General features: G+C 29.9%; 1 protein-coding gene across 1 annotated transcript in view; it reads right to left on the reverse strand.

The window, feature by feature from the left end:
- LOC107440822 (uncharacterized) overlaps window positions 1-19,308 on the reverse strand; it is a 75,039-nt gene that overhangs the window by 11,446 nt on the left and 44,285 nt on the right. The window lies entirely within an intron of this gene.

Below are 19,308 nucleotides of genomic sequence, written 5' to 3' on the forward strand. Positions count from 1 at the left end.
AAAATATTTTTTGAGTACTTGAAAAGTGCTTAAAAGGTGCTTATTTTTGTTGAATAATTTGGGCTACGCACCCTGTATAAGCAAAAGCGAAATCTAACGAACCACTTATTGTGGAAGAAGGGTGTGTAAACATCGAAAACCTGTTTGATTGGTAGAGGAGTTTTAAGGTTATTATTAGAAACAAATCCAAGCCTGATAGCTGCAACGTTAATACGCCGTGCACAGCCGTGTGATTTGAGAGCTATTCCGGGGTTGCAAGTATTCATTAGTAAGTTTTAACTTCATAGGTTTTTTTTTAATTAAAGAAACAGATTTAAAAACAAAACTTTAAATAAATAGCTTAAAACAAAATACTTGACTAAGCATACAACTTCAATGTAAAAGATGGATTTGTTATTTTCTGTTTTCAGTAAGTGGGTTTCAGCATTTTTGCTGTAACTTCATTTAGTTTTTAATTATTATTATCTTTACTTGACAAATTGCTCAGAGTGAAACAGTTATTGCTGTACTGAACTAATAACTCAGAATAAGACTTTTTTTTTCTTAAAAAAATCGAAGTAAATAAAAACCTTTTTGGACCCCTTAAGGGCGATGATAACATAGCACCCAGTGTTTCAGCCTTCCGCGTGTTACAGTTATATATATGCTGTGTTAAATTTTTGTTATTCATTTCGATAAGTACGGGATGCTAAATTGGGAAACAAGTGTGCTACGCTAAACTTTCAATTCTGAGCATGCCTTCCTACAGCAAGTGGGATGTTGTCTTTCTTTTGAAAGTTTAGAAAAGTGGTGAACCCGTCATATACCAACCACTTTTTTTTTTTTGGAGTACTGAACAGTATTCTTGAAACTCGTGTGTTTTTTAGTGTAAGTGTATTGTCCGGTATTTCCTCCGCCGACATTTATGTTATTCCAACTTGAGTGAAATTCATAGTGAATAAAAAATTCTTAACAACTAAATTTTATGCGAAGTTTGGTTTTGCAGAATTGCTTTTCCATGCATTTTGTTATTAGAAAGGTAATATTTCCAATTCTGATCCCAATTTTTTTTTCTAGGCTTTGGAACTCTAAACGATGAAACCTTTTTTTAACGGAACCCCGACATTTTAATTGAAATTGAATACACTAATCAAAGAAACAATGCTATTATTTTGAAAATATTTAATATGAAGAATGAAATATTTTCTTAGTTTCATCAATTATCTTAAAATTAGGATTAGGGCCCCCTTCCTTCTCTTTCCCGTGAAAATGACGGGATGAGGTTTCGCCCTCTATTTCTCGCTCCCGTGAAATAGTAGTAACGCGCCATTAAGAATGAAACTAATTCATTTCTTTTGCCCGGAAAACATTTTATTTCTCATTTTACACACCAGATGGGAGTACCAGGATATTTTTAAGGAAATTGTAGATAGTTAGTTTATTTAAACTAGATGTCAGCACTAATCAAATACGAGTATAATACACGTGTATAAAAAAATAGGCACTTTTATGACTGTTTTCTTGAAAATTAACCGATCGTTAAGGGGTTAAATTCACATTTCTTGAGCGGAATCTGAATTTGTACTTCGTGTACATGCATAAGCTGAAAGAGAATGAAATATGTTGAATTATGATTTTTGAAAAATAGCATTGAAATTATTTCAAATTTAATGAAAAATACTTATATATAAATTTTTTAAAATTCGAATCCTTTTTCATAATTTATTCAGTATACTGCTTTTTAATAAGAAAGTATTTATTTTCTATTTTTTTTTCATTAGCATTGTATTGGAACAATTTCATGTAAATAACTGAAAAAAATTAAGCAAAGGGTTATTGATTTGGTAAAAGTATTGTTACCGCTTTAAAAAATTATTACACTGGTACAAAAAATGTCTAACTCTCGGATTTTCTTTGCTCTTTAAACGAAATTCAAGGGTTACACGGAATACCTTTTGGAAAGCGCTGAATTAAGAGTATAGTTTCATTGAGAAGATTTAAGTGATGTAAAATTATCGCTAAAAAAAGAACATTATGAAGTTTCTGATAAAAAAAAATGGTTGCAGAATTTCGTATTTTCTCAAAATTTAAAATCTATGCGAATAAGTATGAATAAACATATAATAAAATATATATTTTTACTAAATATTAAAAAGTTTTACAAAATTTTCTCAAAAAAAGAATAATCTTATGTTTCCGATGAAGAAATAGTTGCAAGATTTCTTATTTTCGCAAAATTTTAAAATATCTGCGAATGTGTATGATTAAACGTATATTAAAATGTATTTTTTTTACAAAGTATTAAAATATATAAGTTATACAAAATTGTCTCGAACAAGAACAATTTGAAGTTTACAATTAAAAAAATAATTGCAAAATTTTGTATTTTTTCCGAGATTTTAAAACAAACGCTAATTTGTATGATTATACAAATATTGAAATATGTATTTTACATAAGCATATAAATTATAGAAGTAATATTATAAGCATATAAATTATAGTAAGCGTATAAATTATACAAAATTGACGCAAAAAAGAGCAGTATGAAGTTTTCAATAAAAAAAAAAAAAATTAGTTGAAAAAGTTAGTTGAGTTTTCTCAAAATTTTAAAATGCCTGACAAACAGAAAAGAATTTTCCATTCAAATAATTTTTGACCTCTTTTTAAATCAAAATTTATTAGAATAACTTGACTAATGAACGACAAATTTAAAAAACAATTAAAAAAGTAAGCACTGAACATACATTTTTACGCTAATCCCAAAAACAATTTATAGCAAAATGTATAAGAAACAAATCCATAAGGAAATAAATCAATTATGACGATATTGGGTTTTACGATAATATACAGAGATGATCTAATAAATAAATAAATCCGCGACAAAATGAATATAATATACACCGCTGAATAATCGATTGAGGTAATGCAAATAATCTTCATTGCGACTGTCATCACTTCCGTTCCAATATCATTTTAATGGAAAATGAATCTCGATTCGTATATGTAATATCCTTCCTCGCATTTACGATGTCCTTTCGTAGATTGCAGTGTCCGATTCAATATTGTCTAAATAAGGATTAAATAGCTGTGTTTTGGAATAGAAATATCTGATTTTGAAATGGGGTAAACAAATCTGTTTTCCAAAGGTAAAACGTTAACATTATCGTAAGAAGAGTACACTTTAATAACTATTTTCCGAATAGTACGATTTTTACCAGCTAGTTTAATCAGGCGTAAATCTATACAAAACCTTAATCAGACCAATTATTCTATATGGTAGCGAGACCCTGGGCAATTAATAAAACAGAGGAAAATAGACTACTCATTTTTGAAAGAAATATCCTTCGGTCAATTTTTGGAGCAGTTAATGAAAATAATGTTTGGAGAAGTTTATATAATCATGAGATATACAATAAATATAGATTACCTAATATTTTGAGGGTTATTAAGAACTACAGGATCAGATAGCTGGGGCACGTTTTTCGACGGGAAGAGTTGTACCTAGTTAAAAAAAACTTAGTTTTTCGAAAATTGAAGGAACTGGAAGAAGAGGGAGACCTAATAGACAAGATGGTTGGACAGTGTTGAGAACGGCTTAAAATTGTTGAGAATAAACAGGTGGAAAAATCTGGAGGCAGCTAATTAAGAAAGCCTTGGTCTGCACTAGGCTGTAGTGCTGACGAAGAAGAAGTTTAATCAGGAGTAGGGTCTAAAGTTTAACCTTCGAATGAAAATTTCCCTTTCTGCTTATTTCGCCATCTCGTAAGTCGTATTTCAAACTTTCATTTTTCACAAATAATTTGATCGAGTGAAAATTGTTTTATCATTTAAAATTCGATAGGTTATATGGATGTGAAAATCGGTCTTCCTTATAATTCAAGAGTTTACAATTGTATGCAAAAGAAAAAAAATTCTAATTGTGTGCAAAGATAATTCGATTCACTTAAAAAATTTCGATGTACCAAAAATACGCATAAATTGAAATTAAATTTCGAATGCTTTGCTCAACGAATGAGAACGTATTCAGATTGTGACTGGCAGTCATGTTTTGGAGACCAAGAATCCAAATCCATCAAAGGAAATAAAAAGTGTTTTTATTCAGAGAAAGTACGTTTGTATTGGTTGGTGAGTGTTAGCGAGCAGGGATCAGGAGTCTCCTAGTATCTAATATATATAATTCTCTTACGTGGCTCCCAAATTTTGGCTGTATTTCTTTTCCACCGGTGGCAACGTTTGCTTTGTTTTGTTTAAGTTACTATTTCTCTTACACCGCGAATCGACCAATGATTGCCGCTGAAAATGTATATATTTCATGTTGCTGTATCTCTTATTGAAATTATATACTGAATCTAGATAAGCTGTAACAAAAGAAAAATATTAAATTATGTTTTAAGGAGAAAAGTTCTTAATTATTCTGAAACGTATTTTGTTGTAAGAAAATCATGCAGATTGTTGCTCGCCCTAATTCAATCTATATATTTCTCTTACACGGCGACAAAAAAAAGCCTCATTACAACTCCCCGAATAGCAAAGCTAGAAAATCGACCAATGATTGCCGCTGAAAATGTCACATGCTAAATCTAGCTGAGGTGGCTCAACATGTAGCGCTTTTAAAAACGGAAACTGAAATAACCAGAGAGAATCAGCTGCGGCAATCTCATACTATTAAGCTAGGCAGAAGTGAGTAGTCTTTGTCGATAGATCTCTATTTTAGTATTTTGTCGAAAGCGCTTTTTTTCACGAATTTATATATTACGAATTTATTTGACGATTTTTGATTTATATCACGAATTATACTATAGCACATTTCTAATAGGTTTAACGAATTACATGTCATTTATTTGAATTCAAATTTATTTTAATGACTTAGTATTTACTAAAAAGATGTAATTTTTTTTTAAAAAAAAAGTTTTTATATGGATTTGAATGATTGTTTTGAATTCTTAGAATTTTGTGCATTTGCAATGTACCTAAGTTAGTAGCGAGCGAAGCGAGCTTGGTTTGCGAAGCAAACCATATAAGATTGCGTAGCAATTTTCGGGGGTTGGCGAGCAGGGGGAGCAGCCCACTAGTATTATATAAAACGCTAATGATGATACAATATGAATCAAATATCTTTTCTGGGGTTGGCAATAACGTACTGAAGCAAACTGAACTGTAATGTTTCATGCAGAAATAAGTGGTTCAAAGTGAACAGTTCACATAAACATACAAACTGTCGTATATTTTGGTTTTAATTTTGCTGATTACTCAGGTAGCCTAGTAATTTAGAGCTAATATTAGTTTTAATCTAGGATAATGATGCGTTTTATTAACGGAGCTCAATTGGGAATACGGTTCTCATTGAATTAACCTAATTATTTTTTAAAATTCTGGTTGACTATCTTAACCTTGGTTGCGCTGCTATTTTCTAAAACTTTTCTTTGGTTCGTATAAATTTTATGTTGAAATTAAATATTTAAAAATAATAAATAACAAAATGCTGAATTTATCACTATGGGAAGTTTTATGAATTATTTGTCCCCGCTTTAATTTCTAAGTTGCATTGAAATGTATACAAATCAAATTTCAATGTATATAAATTGAAAAGAAAACTTTTTGTCAATTAAAGGTTTCACTGCAAGTACATGTTACATATTTTAAGAACATTATTATAAAAAGAGAACCAGCATAACTACAAAGCTACATAGATTATAACAAATTAAATTATAATAAATAAGTATACAACAAGCGAGCGAAACAATCGAAAAATAAATAGGTAAGGAGGGAAAGTTGTTGGCGGCTCTTAGTTATATAAAATGTAGTATAACTGATAAATTACTTTCAGTTGTCTGTAACTGTAAAAGAAATGCTCTATTATAAAATATCCTAAAATAGTTTTACGGTTTAAAAAATGAAAGTAAACTGCTGTCTGAGTTTAAAGTGAATTTGAATGAAAGAGTCTAGGAGAAAATGCCAATCACAATATATATGGAAAGATAGAATGGAAATATATATGTCAACGTCAGACTGGAAAAATGACGGTTTAGAAATGAGTTATTCAAGTATTAAGCACGTACTTGTCAGTTTATTTTTTTAAAAAAAAATGTAGATAAGGTAAAAGTTTTTAAAACGGCATTTTTAAAAAGAAGTTTACTTCGAAAATGATGAGCTCATCGTTTTGGGTCTCACAAAATTAACATGTAATAATTTTCGTAATTTTGTTTCGTGTTCGTTAGTTTTTTTACGTAAGAAAATGGCATAATTTTTACTTGCCCTATGCACGAAAAAACTATAACTTGTTATGGCTAGAAACACAAAGCTCCAGTTGAAATCTGAGCAATCTGTTAGTCGGAACGAGATTTTGATTGGCTATAAAATATTGATAAATTTTGATTTAACTATTTAAAAGAGAATTATAGTTTGGCACACAGCTCTCGTTGAAATTTGAGTACTCCAGCAAGTTGGAAAAAAGGTGAAATTTCGATTGATGGTACATAATTTGGCTATAAATGCTAATTGTAGCGATTATAAAGGGGCTGATACTTATATTACAATTCAGCAGAAAGCTGCAGTTATACAGGGTGTTTATAAAGCCCCGGACCCATTCTGATGTTTAATAACTCATAAAATAATAAAATGCTTGCCGCTACCTGGCGTGAAATTGACTATCGACTTGATATTCTCCGCGCGACGAAAGGGGCACGAGTGGAATTTCATTGACAAGGGTCATCAAACTTTTTGAGTCAATCTAACCATTTATGTCATTAATTTTAATCCATATTTATTATTTTATGAGTTATTAAACATCAAAATGGGTCCGGGACTTTATAAACACCCTGTATATCAAATGCTCTAACTAGTCAAAAAGTACCGAAATTTTGATTGCAAAATTCTACCTTTACATACTGAAACGCCAGTTAATAAAAACTCAGTAGGTAAAAAAAAAAATGCTCAGCCAGGCTATGGTTCTCAAACCTAACGATAAAAGAAGATAACATTAAAAAGTAATGAACCAATATTTAAATTTAACTGCTCTTTCCATATATTTTTGTACAATTTAATGTCAAATAGTAGTATAGAATTTTTTATGAATTTTTTTCCAAAATCAAAATGTTTAATTGCTACTCGCTAAAACCGAGTAAAAGAAAAAAAACTTTAGTGTATTGTACAATTGCAAAGGGTAATAAACTGATGAACATGTGTTCCCCCTCTTCAATATTCAACTATTTGACCCTGTTCAATTTATATTACGAAGCTCTCAAACCGTAAGATTAACAATATTACAATATTTTATAAAAACAAAAACAGATTGAAATATTTTAAATATATTAAATTATTTTACAACATTAAAGCATATATCGAATAAGCCGAAATATTTTAATTAAAAAAACTTGATATCTAAAATAAACTGCTCCTCTTATTTAGTCATGGGCGTAGCAAGGGCCCAATGTTAGAGAAGGGCGAAATTAAATTACAGTCACAATAGTTCTCCTAATTTCACACATTAGAAAAGAAATTTTTCTAAAATGTGCTAAATATCTTTAAAAAGATTATTTTTATCCCTTTCTTGTTTTTAATTTTAGTGAATTATATCGATCATAATTCACGAAAATGTTTTTTACTGCTCTGATGTATTGAGGGGTCTTTTATAGATTTCTAACTATTGAGGAGTCTTTTAGAGATGTCCAATTATTGAGGAGCCTTTTAGAGATTTCTAATTCTTGAAGAGTCTTTCAGAAATTTCTACTTATTGAGGATCTTTTAGAGATTTCTAATTATTGAGGAGTCTTTTTAGAGATTTCTAATTATTAAGGAGACTTTTAGAGATTTCTAATTGTTGAGGAGTCTTTTAGAGATTTCTATTTATTGAGATGTCTTTTAGAGATTTTTATTTATTGAGGAGTCTTTTAGAGATTTCTAATTATTGAGGAGTTTTTTTTTAGAGATTTTTAATTATTGAGGGGGACCCTTGCTATCCATCTTCCCTTGCCAACGACGCCTGTGTTTGATATTTGAACCAATGAAACATTTACTCCAAAACCATACTAATTTATTGCTATTTACCAGAGCTTTATCAAACAAACGAAAAATGCCCTTGTTATACAATTGGAAATGGTATACAACTCATAAGGATGTGTTCTCCCTTCAAAATATTCACTTGGCAGTAGTCAATTTATTTAATTGCTATTAGGATAACAATATCAAACATACGATAACAATATCAACCATAACTATAGGGGAGAGTGGGGTCAATTGTAACAGTGTACGATTGTAACAGAGCAAAAGTTTCGAGTGTCGGGTTCTAGATTTGGTTCCTAGGTGGCGCACAAGGTGTATTTAATAAATCTACATGTACACCCCTGCTGGCAACCATTTTTATGTACTTTTGAAAGAGTTACATCACAAAAGATATTTTCACGCTACGCAAGTACTTTTTTTGGTATTAGAATATTATATTGTAACAAAGTAATTTTGTTTAAACAAATAAAAATTATTAACCGAATATGTAAGTGGACACCTTAATTAACATTTCAAAAAAAAAAAAAGATTAGTTTTGCTAATTAACTAGCATTGTTTTTAACAAATGAAGCTGAAATGGCGTCTTGGGGACAATTGTAACAATAAGTAAAGGGACGATTGTAACAGCTGAAAATAAATAATCTTATGTTTACAAACCATTACTTAACTCTTTAAGAACCACCAATAGTTTCCTATATCATTTATATTATGTTGCATGTGCATTATTTTATTTGTCACCTTTCACAGCATAAATTAAAATTTTTAACCCCTTAAAGTTAAAAGTTTAACCCTTTAGGTCTCTGCTCATTATTATTTTTACTCCTAAAATATCACTACTATTTTGATCAATAAAAAAATATATCACAACTATGATAATATGTATAATTAACTATTTTTTAGTTGAATTTATGAACTATTACAACTGACCCCGTAAGTGGGGACAATTGTAACAAGTGCACGATTGTCAAAAATTTTTAATAGCTAATATTTTTAATAGCTAACATTTAAAATAAGTTTTTTTTTTAGAAGAGGATAGTCTACTTTACTCGTCTATCAATTAATACTAATAATAAATAATATATTGGATTTTTTGCTAGTTAAAAGTAGTTAAGTAAAAAATTTTACAATTGACCCCACTCTCCCCTACCAAAATATCTTACAAAAAGAAATTTAAATATTTTACAAAATAACCCGACAGCATTAACATATGAATCACCAAAAATACTTTAATACCCCGTATCTAATATAAACTATTCTCTCCATTAAATCCAGCATTTAATATTAAGTCAATTAATAATGCATTTTCTCCAAAATCATAACATTTTATTACCATTCACTAAAGCGAAGCAGAATCCAACAAAAAAAAGTTGTGTATTGATTTCTATTAATGACCCTCGACGGTTTTCCAATTTCGCATTGCAAACATTCCTACAACTCTGAGAGCCTGTATGCGATATTCTATTTGAATATCGATTCTGCGTTGAAAATAATAAATTCTTTCCTCCCCCCCATCGCGTTTACAAGGCTTTAAAAGCGTTTATTCTCTTGCTAAACGATCTGTTTTTCTTAGATAATTTAAATACTTCAGCGATTTCTTCCACCAATTTTAATTATTTATTAAGAAATATAAAAAGATTTTTCTTTGTTTGAAGAATATTAAAGAAATGCAAATGAAGCTTATTCTCCTAATGAAAGAGTTAAACCACGTAAATTAGCTCGTTCTTGCGATTAAGGGAGAGTTTATGAATATAAATAATAATTTGAGTTCACTGATGGATTAATAAAAATGTGATTTAAGGCCGTTTTTATTATATTCTTTTTGAAGGTATTTCGCCAAGTAAACATATTGCCAAATAAAGACATTGCAAGAAAGTGCCTTTGTTTGAGTAAATTCAAAATAAAGCTTTTATTTTGTACTTTGTGTTTAGCTTTTTGCCGGCAGAAACTAGTTTTTGCCATGCCAGTGGCAGAAACTGGTTATAACCGGTAAAAACTGGTAGAAACTAAAAATACGTCTATATTAGTTCCAGTAATTGCTTAATGACATTTTGTTTAAGTAAACTGAAAAATGTAACTCCATATAACTGTAACAAACTTTTTAATTCATTGTTTGTAAATATATATTATTTTGTTTATATTGGTTATAAGTAGTGCAGTATATCAAATATTTATATAAAACAAATCGGACCCATTTTCTGAAACTTATTTTTCCTGTCAAATTTCGACAACTACCCCAGCTGCTACATGGTGGTCCAGTTTTAAAAAATATGCAATAGATGAAAGTTTCGCAAATCTTGCTTGTTCCTTGATGGCAATGCCTGCTAGTTCTGCTGGACTTGAGAGGATCTTCTCAAATTTCTCGTTCTTGCATAGGCAAATTGAGACATTGTTTAGGTTTAGAAACTGCATCAAAACTTGTCTTTTGTTATAGATTACTGCAGAGTGCAAACAATGTAATATTTGATTTTGAATGGTGATAATTTTGTAAATAAATTGTACTTTGTTTAACATTTAATTGTTTTTTTTTCTATGAATTATCCATTGTATGTCAATCTCAGTACTTATTTTTATGTCATTTTCTAAATTTCTGCCACATTTGTGGCAGAAAAGGTTTTCTGCCATGCCGGTTTTAACCGGTTTCTAGCAGCGGTTTTAACCACTTCGGCAGAAACTTGCCAACCTTGGTTTAACATCCCCTACTCGCTGACACTCGACAATTTCTGGAACAGGTTTTCATCGTCTAGCGTTTTAAATTTAACACTACCTTTTTGTACATTTTGCACATTACAGTATACATTGGAAGTGCGTGTTTAAGGTAATGGGCCTTTTCATTGTTCAACCCAAATTTCGCAAACAAAGAATTTCTTACTTTAAACACTATAAGCTTAATCATTAGCGTTTGGGGTGGCTCAGTATGCTACAGATGTAACTTTTCAGACGCCTCTTCGTATTCAGAATACTGAACGATAATTAGAAAATTTGAATTTGTTCGACGTCAATTTATTATCAACTGTTATTAATCTATAGGAACAGTGACATCATTGAAAGAAGAACTGTTAAGACTTTTATAAATTTTTTAAAAGAAGACTAATTTGAAAAAGAAGTTTTTACTAAATTATTTAGGCAAATGGGCAACATCACATACCGAATTAATTTGAATCCATTAGTTTATTTTGAAAGGAAAAAAGAAAGAATAATTTTTATTATAGAATTTCAAAAAACGGACTAAAATGCTATGTCCATTTTCTTATAAAGCTAAATCCGTTTTGTTCATCCGTTTTGTTTTGATAAAATCCTTTATTGCATTCATATTTATTTTTAAATTTCTAATTCAATTTAATTTTAATTCTTGAATCTTTTTTATAAATATTTTTTTGCATTTGACACCCGTCATTCATGTTAGGGCAGATTAGTTGGCCCTCTTTCAGGAGCGCCAAATTAGGTGGGCCAACTTTGCTCCCACAGTAAGGACAGATAGTACAGAGAATGAAAGAACATCCCTGCATTGTCCGAGATTCGGAGCCAGCACCATTACGCTGAGAGGTCAACTCCCTGACCACTACATAGTCCAGTCTGCTCTTTTTATATACATATTTGAATACAAACTTTGGGCTTATGTTGCTTTTGCGTTTTTCCAAATTTGACTTTGTTTCATTGTTTTTTCTGTTACATCTTTAAACTAATTTCATTACAAGAATTTTTAGTTAGGTATGATAGGACAGGGTGCGCAGCGTTCTTAAAAGGTGCTTATTTTCGTTTTTTAAAAGTCCTTAAAGGTGCTTTTTTCATTGGGTGTTTTTAAAAATGCTTAAATTTCCCCTTTTCCAAAGTGAGATTTTTCCTTTACCATGTTGATTTTCGCTACGAATTATGCAGAAAGGCACTGTTCACATTGTTCTATTTATTCAACGTTTTTACAGTTAATTCAACCCCAATCTATTTCGGCGTATTGTCATTCCGTAGCGTATGAAAATGCCACTCGTTTTACACGATTCAAAATTTCATGATTTCTGACAATTGTCAAAAACAATGCCAAAAGGTTTTTTTTTTTGACATGATGGTTAAAACAAGATAAGACCGTCAATTGTCAAAAACTTTCCAACCCTGCCGAATTAATGATATTTTTTTAAAGTACTTAAAAATATTTTTTGAGTGCTTGAAAAGTGCTTAAAAGGTGCTTATTTTTTGTTGAATAATTTGGCTACTAACCCTGTAGGACCTATTTTAAGTTTACTCCTTTTTAATTTAAATAAAATATCAAAAAATTCTTAAATTCTTAAATTCTCAAATCTAGTTCTTTCTTTTCTATACGATAGAAAGTATAATGTAGTAGAACCAATAAAAAAAAGAAAATTCCTTAATTGTTAGATAAAAACGATAAACTAGAATTTGGATTCTATTTTCGCAAGACGTTTAACGTACCTCTCACGCATTTTGGACAACTACTAGTTAAACATATTATTAAATAAGATCATTAAGAATCATTTTTGTCTTACCCTAATTTATATGGTTTCATACTCGATTAATACCACATAAATTCCTTTAATAGATTAAGTAATGACCATTGCAATCCTGTCCATTCTCTAAGGATTTTATTTATAGTTTTTTTCCACTTATCTTTTGCATATACTCAGTATTTTTGTTTGTTCGCGTGTCAGAACGCTATGTCGAATCTCTTATAACCCCAGTAGCATTTGTGCCAGGGACATGAAATTCGAACATCGATTACAAGGAGCAATTATCGCCCCCGATCATAGTAAAGCGCTTAAAATATTTAATTGGTCTGTTCCCACGGGTTTAACATTAACCATTGTTAAGAAGACGTTCTTATTTAGGAGTTTATTGGACGTTCTTTAAGTTTAATTATTTTTACAAGCTCAGTGATCAACTTGTATGGCATGTAGATAGTTGCTACGTCACCGAATTAGCATTTCTAAAGTTATCTGAATTCACGTTATTATTCTGTCCTAAATTATGCTTTTAAAACGTGTCTCTTATAGAAGTAAATAATTTAAAACTGTAACGTATTTTTTTGTCAATTTCAAAAATATTACAATGGAAGGTCAATTTTATTATTGATTTATCGAATAAAATTATGCAGAATTGTTTTGTCACCTAGTATCATCTGAATTACATAAAACAATTTCCAGGCATATTGAGAGCCCGGATGCATTGCAATATAGGAAGCATCTAAACATTTCATTATGAAGCTGTGACCACCTGCCTACAGAAACAAGCAGAATTAATTGTTACTTTATCCCCCCATCGAATTTATCGTCCAACAATATTCGAATCTCTTTCCACATAACTAGACTGCTTAATATCTGTAAGTCTGTGTTCGATAAATTTAGAATTTTCAAGAATTTCTCCTTGCCTACAAGGAGAATTTATGGTTTATCAAAATACGACTTTCAAACTGGATTGCACAATATTTATCTGTAAGTCTGTGTTCGATAAATTTAGAAATTTCAAGAGTTTCTTCTTGCCTACAAGGAGAATTTATGATTAATCAAAATACGACCTTCTTCTAACTAGATTGCTCAATAGGGTCAGGTAGAGGCAAGTACGAATACATTAAAAAACATCTATTTTCTCCTTTTAAATTAAAGTAATTCGTTCATTATTTTTTTAGAAACATATAGTGTGAACGTGGCAAGCATTTTTATTTTAGTTCCAGAAACTGTTGAAAAGTTTAACGTTTACAAGCTATCTGTTTATGATCAACTTGTGTGAAATGTTAGTTATAGTGTAAGTTGCTTTTGAACTTTCTGCGAATTTCACTGGCGAAAAAAAATGGCAAAAACTACAAATTTTAGTCCTAACTCATCGAGAGATATCTAGAGAATACATCTACAAAGAAATTTTAAAAATTTCGTTTAATATTAATTATTTTTCTGAGTCGTGGTAAATTAGGTTTATGGTTAGGCTTAGCACAGTATTGTATGATAGGAATATTTTTTTAATTCTGTGTCAGTAAATAGCTTTATATTTTATTTTAATGAAATTCCTTAAAAAATAGTTTACTTATCTTAAAAACCATACTTAGTAATTTTAACACTGAAAAACTTTTAAATTCTATGTTCTAAAGAAAAATATACCAAAGGCATCGATAAGTTTTCACTCAAGTTTTTGCCTTCAAAAGCAGTTTTTTCCTTGGAAAACAAATAGCTGCATTCAATAAAATATATGCTTGTTATAAATAATAAAATACTTTAAATTACTAATATAGATATTAATTTTTACACTGTCATTTACATTTCAACTATGCTAAAAACTATTGCATTTCATATTTTTGATAAAATTGTGAAGAGTTCTGCAAACTATTACCTTCCAAGAAACATAGCTATGAGCATTAACTCTTTTAATTTAATAATGTAAAAAAAAATTAAGCATTTGTATTTAAATATAATCGAAGTACATTTATCTAAGAGCATTTTTATTTCAGAAACAATATTTTCATCAGATTTTAATGAAATATAAGCTAACATTCAAACTATCCCCACCGTCGGATAAAATACGTACATAAAATACGTACATACGTACATGTTCTTCTAAATGCATAATGGTAAAAAGACAATCGAACCAAATAGAAAAGTTATGCTTAATTTTTTTTATCTACGTGGATTCAATAATGTACATAATATGCATCCAAGTTTCATTAAAATAAATGTAATAGTGTTTGATTTCTGAGCCTTCTTTAAAAAAAGCTTGATTTTAGCCCCACTTTCCCCCAACCTGACTCTACTTATTTGAAGTATCGTATTTAATGAAAAAAAAAAATTCAAGAGTTTCCTAAAGTCTACTGGAAGAATTTTTGATCAATCGAAATTCGACCTCTATCCTCCTAACTTAATTGCTCAATACTTATCTGCAAGTCTGAGTTTGATGATGTAAAAAATATCATCAATTCCTTGACGTCTGCAAACAGAATTATTCGTCAATCAAAATTTCCACCACTATAGATTGCTTAGTAACCATCTGGAGCTCTATATTTAGTGTTATAGTGAGTAGACATGTAGTGTTTAATTGAGAAAAATGAACTTCAACTGCCAGTATTCAAAATCTGCAAGTCTGAGTTTGATGATACAAAAAATATCATCAATTCCTTGACGTCTGCAAACAGAATTATAGGCATAGCACAGTATTGTATGATAGGAATATTTTTTTAATTCTGTATCAGTAAATAGCTTTATATTTTATTTTAATGAAATTGCTTAAAAAATAGTTTACTTCTCTTAAAAACCATGCTTAGTAATTTTAACACTGAAACACTTTTAAATTCTATGTTCTAAAGAAAAATATATTAATGGCATTGATAAGTTTTCACTCAAGTTTTTGCCTTCAAAAGCAGTTTTTTTCTCTTGGAAAACAAATAGTTGCATTCAATAAAATATATGCTTGTTATAAATAATAAAACACTTTCAATTACTACTATAGATATTAATTTTTACACTGTCATTTACATTTCAACTATGCCAAAAACTATTGCATTTCATATTTTTGATAAAATTGTGTAGAGTTCTGCAAACTATTACCTTTTAAGAAGCATAGCTGTGAGCATTAACTCTTTTAATTTAATAATGTAGAAAAAAAATTAAGCATTTGTATTTAAATATAATCGAAGTACATTTATCTATGAGCATTTTTATTTAAAAAACAATACATACATTCATAAAATTTTAATGAAATATAAGCTAATGTTAGAACTATCCCAACCTTAGGATAAAGTACATACATCAAAACATGTTCTTCTAAATGCATTAAGGTAGGAAGACAATCGAACAAAATAGAAAAGTTATGCTTCATTTTTTATCTATGTGGATTCAATAATGCATATAATATGCATCCAAGTTTCATTAAAATAAATGTAATATTTTTCGGTTTTTGAACCTTCTTTCAAAAAAAGCTTGACACTTTCCCCTACCTAACCTACTTATCTGTAAGTCTATTGTATTTAATAGAAAAAAATTAAAGAGTTTCCTGAAGTCTACTGGAAGAATTTTTGATCAATCAAAATTCGACTTCTTTCCGCCTAACTAAATTGCTCAATGCTTAGCTGCAAATCTGAGTCTGATGATGCGAAAAAAAAAAAAAAATTCTGGACTTTTCTGCAAACAGAATTATTGGTCAATCAAAATTTTCCCCACTTCATGCTTAACTAGATAGTTTAATAATCATCTGGAGCTCTATATTTAGTTTTATAGTGTGAAGACATGTAAACTTTAATTAAGAAAAAAAAATGATCTTCAACTGCCATTTTTCAAAATTTTCTTCAAAAAGTATCTTTTAAATAAAATTTTTTACTAAATAAGGAAAAACTAGTGAAAGCATGCAAATCAATAGCCCATTATAATATGACTGGTCCCGCAGTGGACTGATCGTTTAGACACGGTTCCCAGCAGATCACAGAATTCAAGCATCACTAACTGCGGTCAGTGTGCGGATGGGTGACCACTTGGATTAGTCTGCGTAGGGACCGAGGGTGTGCGGTATTGGTTCTGGTTAAACTGTTCTAACGTGAAGTGCTCGACTTCGCTTGTAGGTCATCGGGCTACCGAAGTAGGGGTGCCATCCCCTCTGCAGAGGATCAAAATTGTGATGGCATGTCTTCGGATCATCCTCTGGGATGTTTCCCAGACCGTCACCAATAGCCCCTTGTGCAGCTCTAGTGCGACTTAAATGAACAACAACAATATGATATGACTGCAATCAAAACAGACTGATTGCAAAATATTTCACTGGAAAATGTTGGTCTTAGGCTCATATTTTCTTTATTCGGTCTCTGAATGCCCGGTTTATTCTAGGCAAGATTTAGGGACTACGGGCACCAACATTACGGGATGATGGGCATAAAATTACGGGCACCACTACATATGCCCTTTGGATTAAAAAAAAAAAGTTCCTTCCAATGCGTGTCCATTAATTCAACATAATGAAGAAAAAGGGAGACTGTTTTATTTCCACCGAGTCCTTCGTATTTTCACGTAATTTTCCAATCGTTAATTTCTACATTTTTTTTTTCAGTCATTTCTATTTCGTTTTTAATCCTGATAATTTTAATACGATATTACTACAACGCGCGATTTATAATTAGAGTTATAATTTTTGACGCTCTCTATTTGCGATGATTCCGTCAGAAATCAGCATGGTCTTCTTTTTTTCTTTCTAGGCTGTTATCTGTCGTTCATTCGGCCATATTAAAAATTTTTTACATTCGATATTTTTAAACGATTTCGATTGCAATTTAGTCGCCAATGGGGATCTTAATGTCTAAAATTAAAGCCAACTTGAAAACATAGCTAAATTTTTTTCTATTATTATTGAGTTTTATTTCCCTATGTAGTAGCATACTGTTGTATTGAAAAATGCTTGAAATATCTAATTTTTAATGAAACTGCTTAAAAGCATCGCATAAGACTGCTTACTATCACGTAAATTAAATGCATTCCTAGCTTATCTAGATTAAATGTGAAGAATTCTGAACTAAAGCGGAATAAACAAAAGTTAAACCTCATAATTTATTCCGGAATATTTACACAGCAGAAGAGCAAGGCACATCCCAAATGATACGGGATTAACTTAAGAATATGTACCGAGGACTAAAGGCAAACATACTAGGCATAATATATATTATGCAAATACATTCTTATTTAATTTTTAATATGCTTTTCTACATGAATGTATAAACTTATTGAAGATTATCCACAAAACTTGCGCTAACAGAGATTTAATTTATGGAGAAATATGGATTGAATGACAATATTCATGGCCGAAAAGATTTGTTACCTTCTTCAGTCATTTTATGGTTGTAATGAAGTTATTTTATGGTTATCAGTTTTAGGGGTTAAAGATGATTTTATTGATAAGTAGCATCGTTCGCGAAAGCTATAAATGCTGTAATAAACTTTTCTGAATATGAGTTGAACCTTCAGAATACCGTGCGTATCAACTGAATACAATAATATGTATATGAACTTTTAATAACTTGAGAAAATGTAATTTTATTAGTTATATACAACTTATTTTAAGAAGCTAAATCAGTGATTCTCAACCCTTTTTTTTTTTGTTGCGGCGCACTTTTAACGATTTGACGGCACACAATAAAAAAAAAGCTGTTTACTTAACTATTATACACTGTGTTAAATAGTTTGTGATTATAATTTTGAATGTGAAATAAAATAATATGTACTACAAAATCACGTTTATTAAGGGATTAATTATTTCTTTCAACTAATTTTTTATTAGTAACAGTTTTTTTTTTGCTAATTATTAATTGTTAGCTTGTTTTCTATAGTTATTAACTGTTATTTTTTTTTACATTAATTGTTATTTTTTGTGATTTCTTGTTAACTAGTTTTTTTGCTAATTATTAATTGCTAGCGTGTTTTTTTGTTATTTTTCCTTTGTTAATTTGTTTTTTATATATTTGTTTTTTTAGTTATCCTTTGTTAATTTGTTTATTAATTGCATAGCTTACTTTAATGATTAGCTTTATTTCCGTTTGAAAGTTAATATTTAGCTTGCTTTCCTTTGTTAATTAATAATTTTAGTAGTCATTAAATTTCCTACTTATTTTAACATTTTTTAAAATTGCGTGTCAAAGACAATTTGAACACTTCCATCTTATTTTAACTTATTTTAAGATTGTCAGAGACAAGACAATCGCCGACAAAGATGTTCACGCGGTTAAAGCGTGGCAAAATTATAAAAAGTATATCTAATATATATAATTCTCTTACGTGGCTCCCAAATTTTGGCTGTATTTCTTTTCCGCCGGTGGCAACGTTTGCTTTGTTTTCTTTACGTTACTATTTCTTTTAAACGGCGACAAAAAAAAGCCTCATTACAACTCCCCGAATGGCAATGCTAGAAAATCGACCAATGATAGCCGCTAAAAATTTCACATGCCAAATCTAGCTGAGGTTGCTCAACATATAGCGCTTTTAAAAACGGAAACTGAAATAACCAGAGAGCATCAGCTGAGGCAATCTCATACTATTAAGCTAGGCGGAAGTGAGTAGTCTTTGTCGATAGATCTCTATTTTACTATTTTGTCGAAAGCGCTTTTTTTTCACGAATTTATATATTACGAATTTATATGACGATTTTTGATATATATCACGAATTATACTATAGCACATTTCTAATAGGTTTAACGAATTACATGTCATTTAATTGAAATCAAATTTATTTTAATGACTTAGTATTTACTAAAAAGATGTAATTCTTTTTTTTTAAAAAGTTTTTAAATGGATTTGAATGATTGTTTTGAATTCTTAGAATTTTGTGCATTTGCAATGTACCTAAGTTAGTAGCGAGCGAAGCGAG

This window comes from Parasteatoda tepidariorum, chromosome 9 (genome assembly GCF_043381705.1).
Source record: "Parasteatoda tepidariorum isolate YZ-2023 chromosome 9, CAS_Ptep_4.0, whole genome shotgun sequence".
Classification (NCBI taxonomy): Eukaryota; Metazoa; Arthropoda; class Arachnida; order Araneae; family Theridiidae; genus Parasteatoda; species Parasteatoda tepidariorum.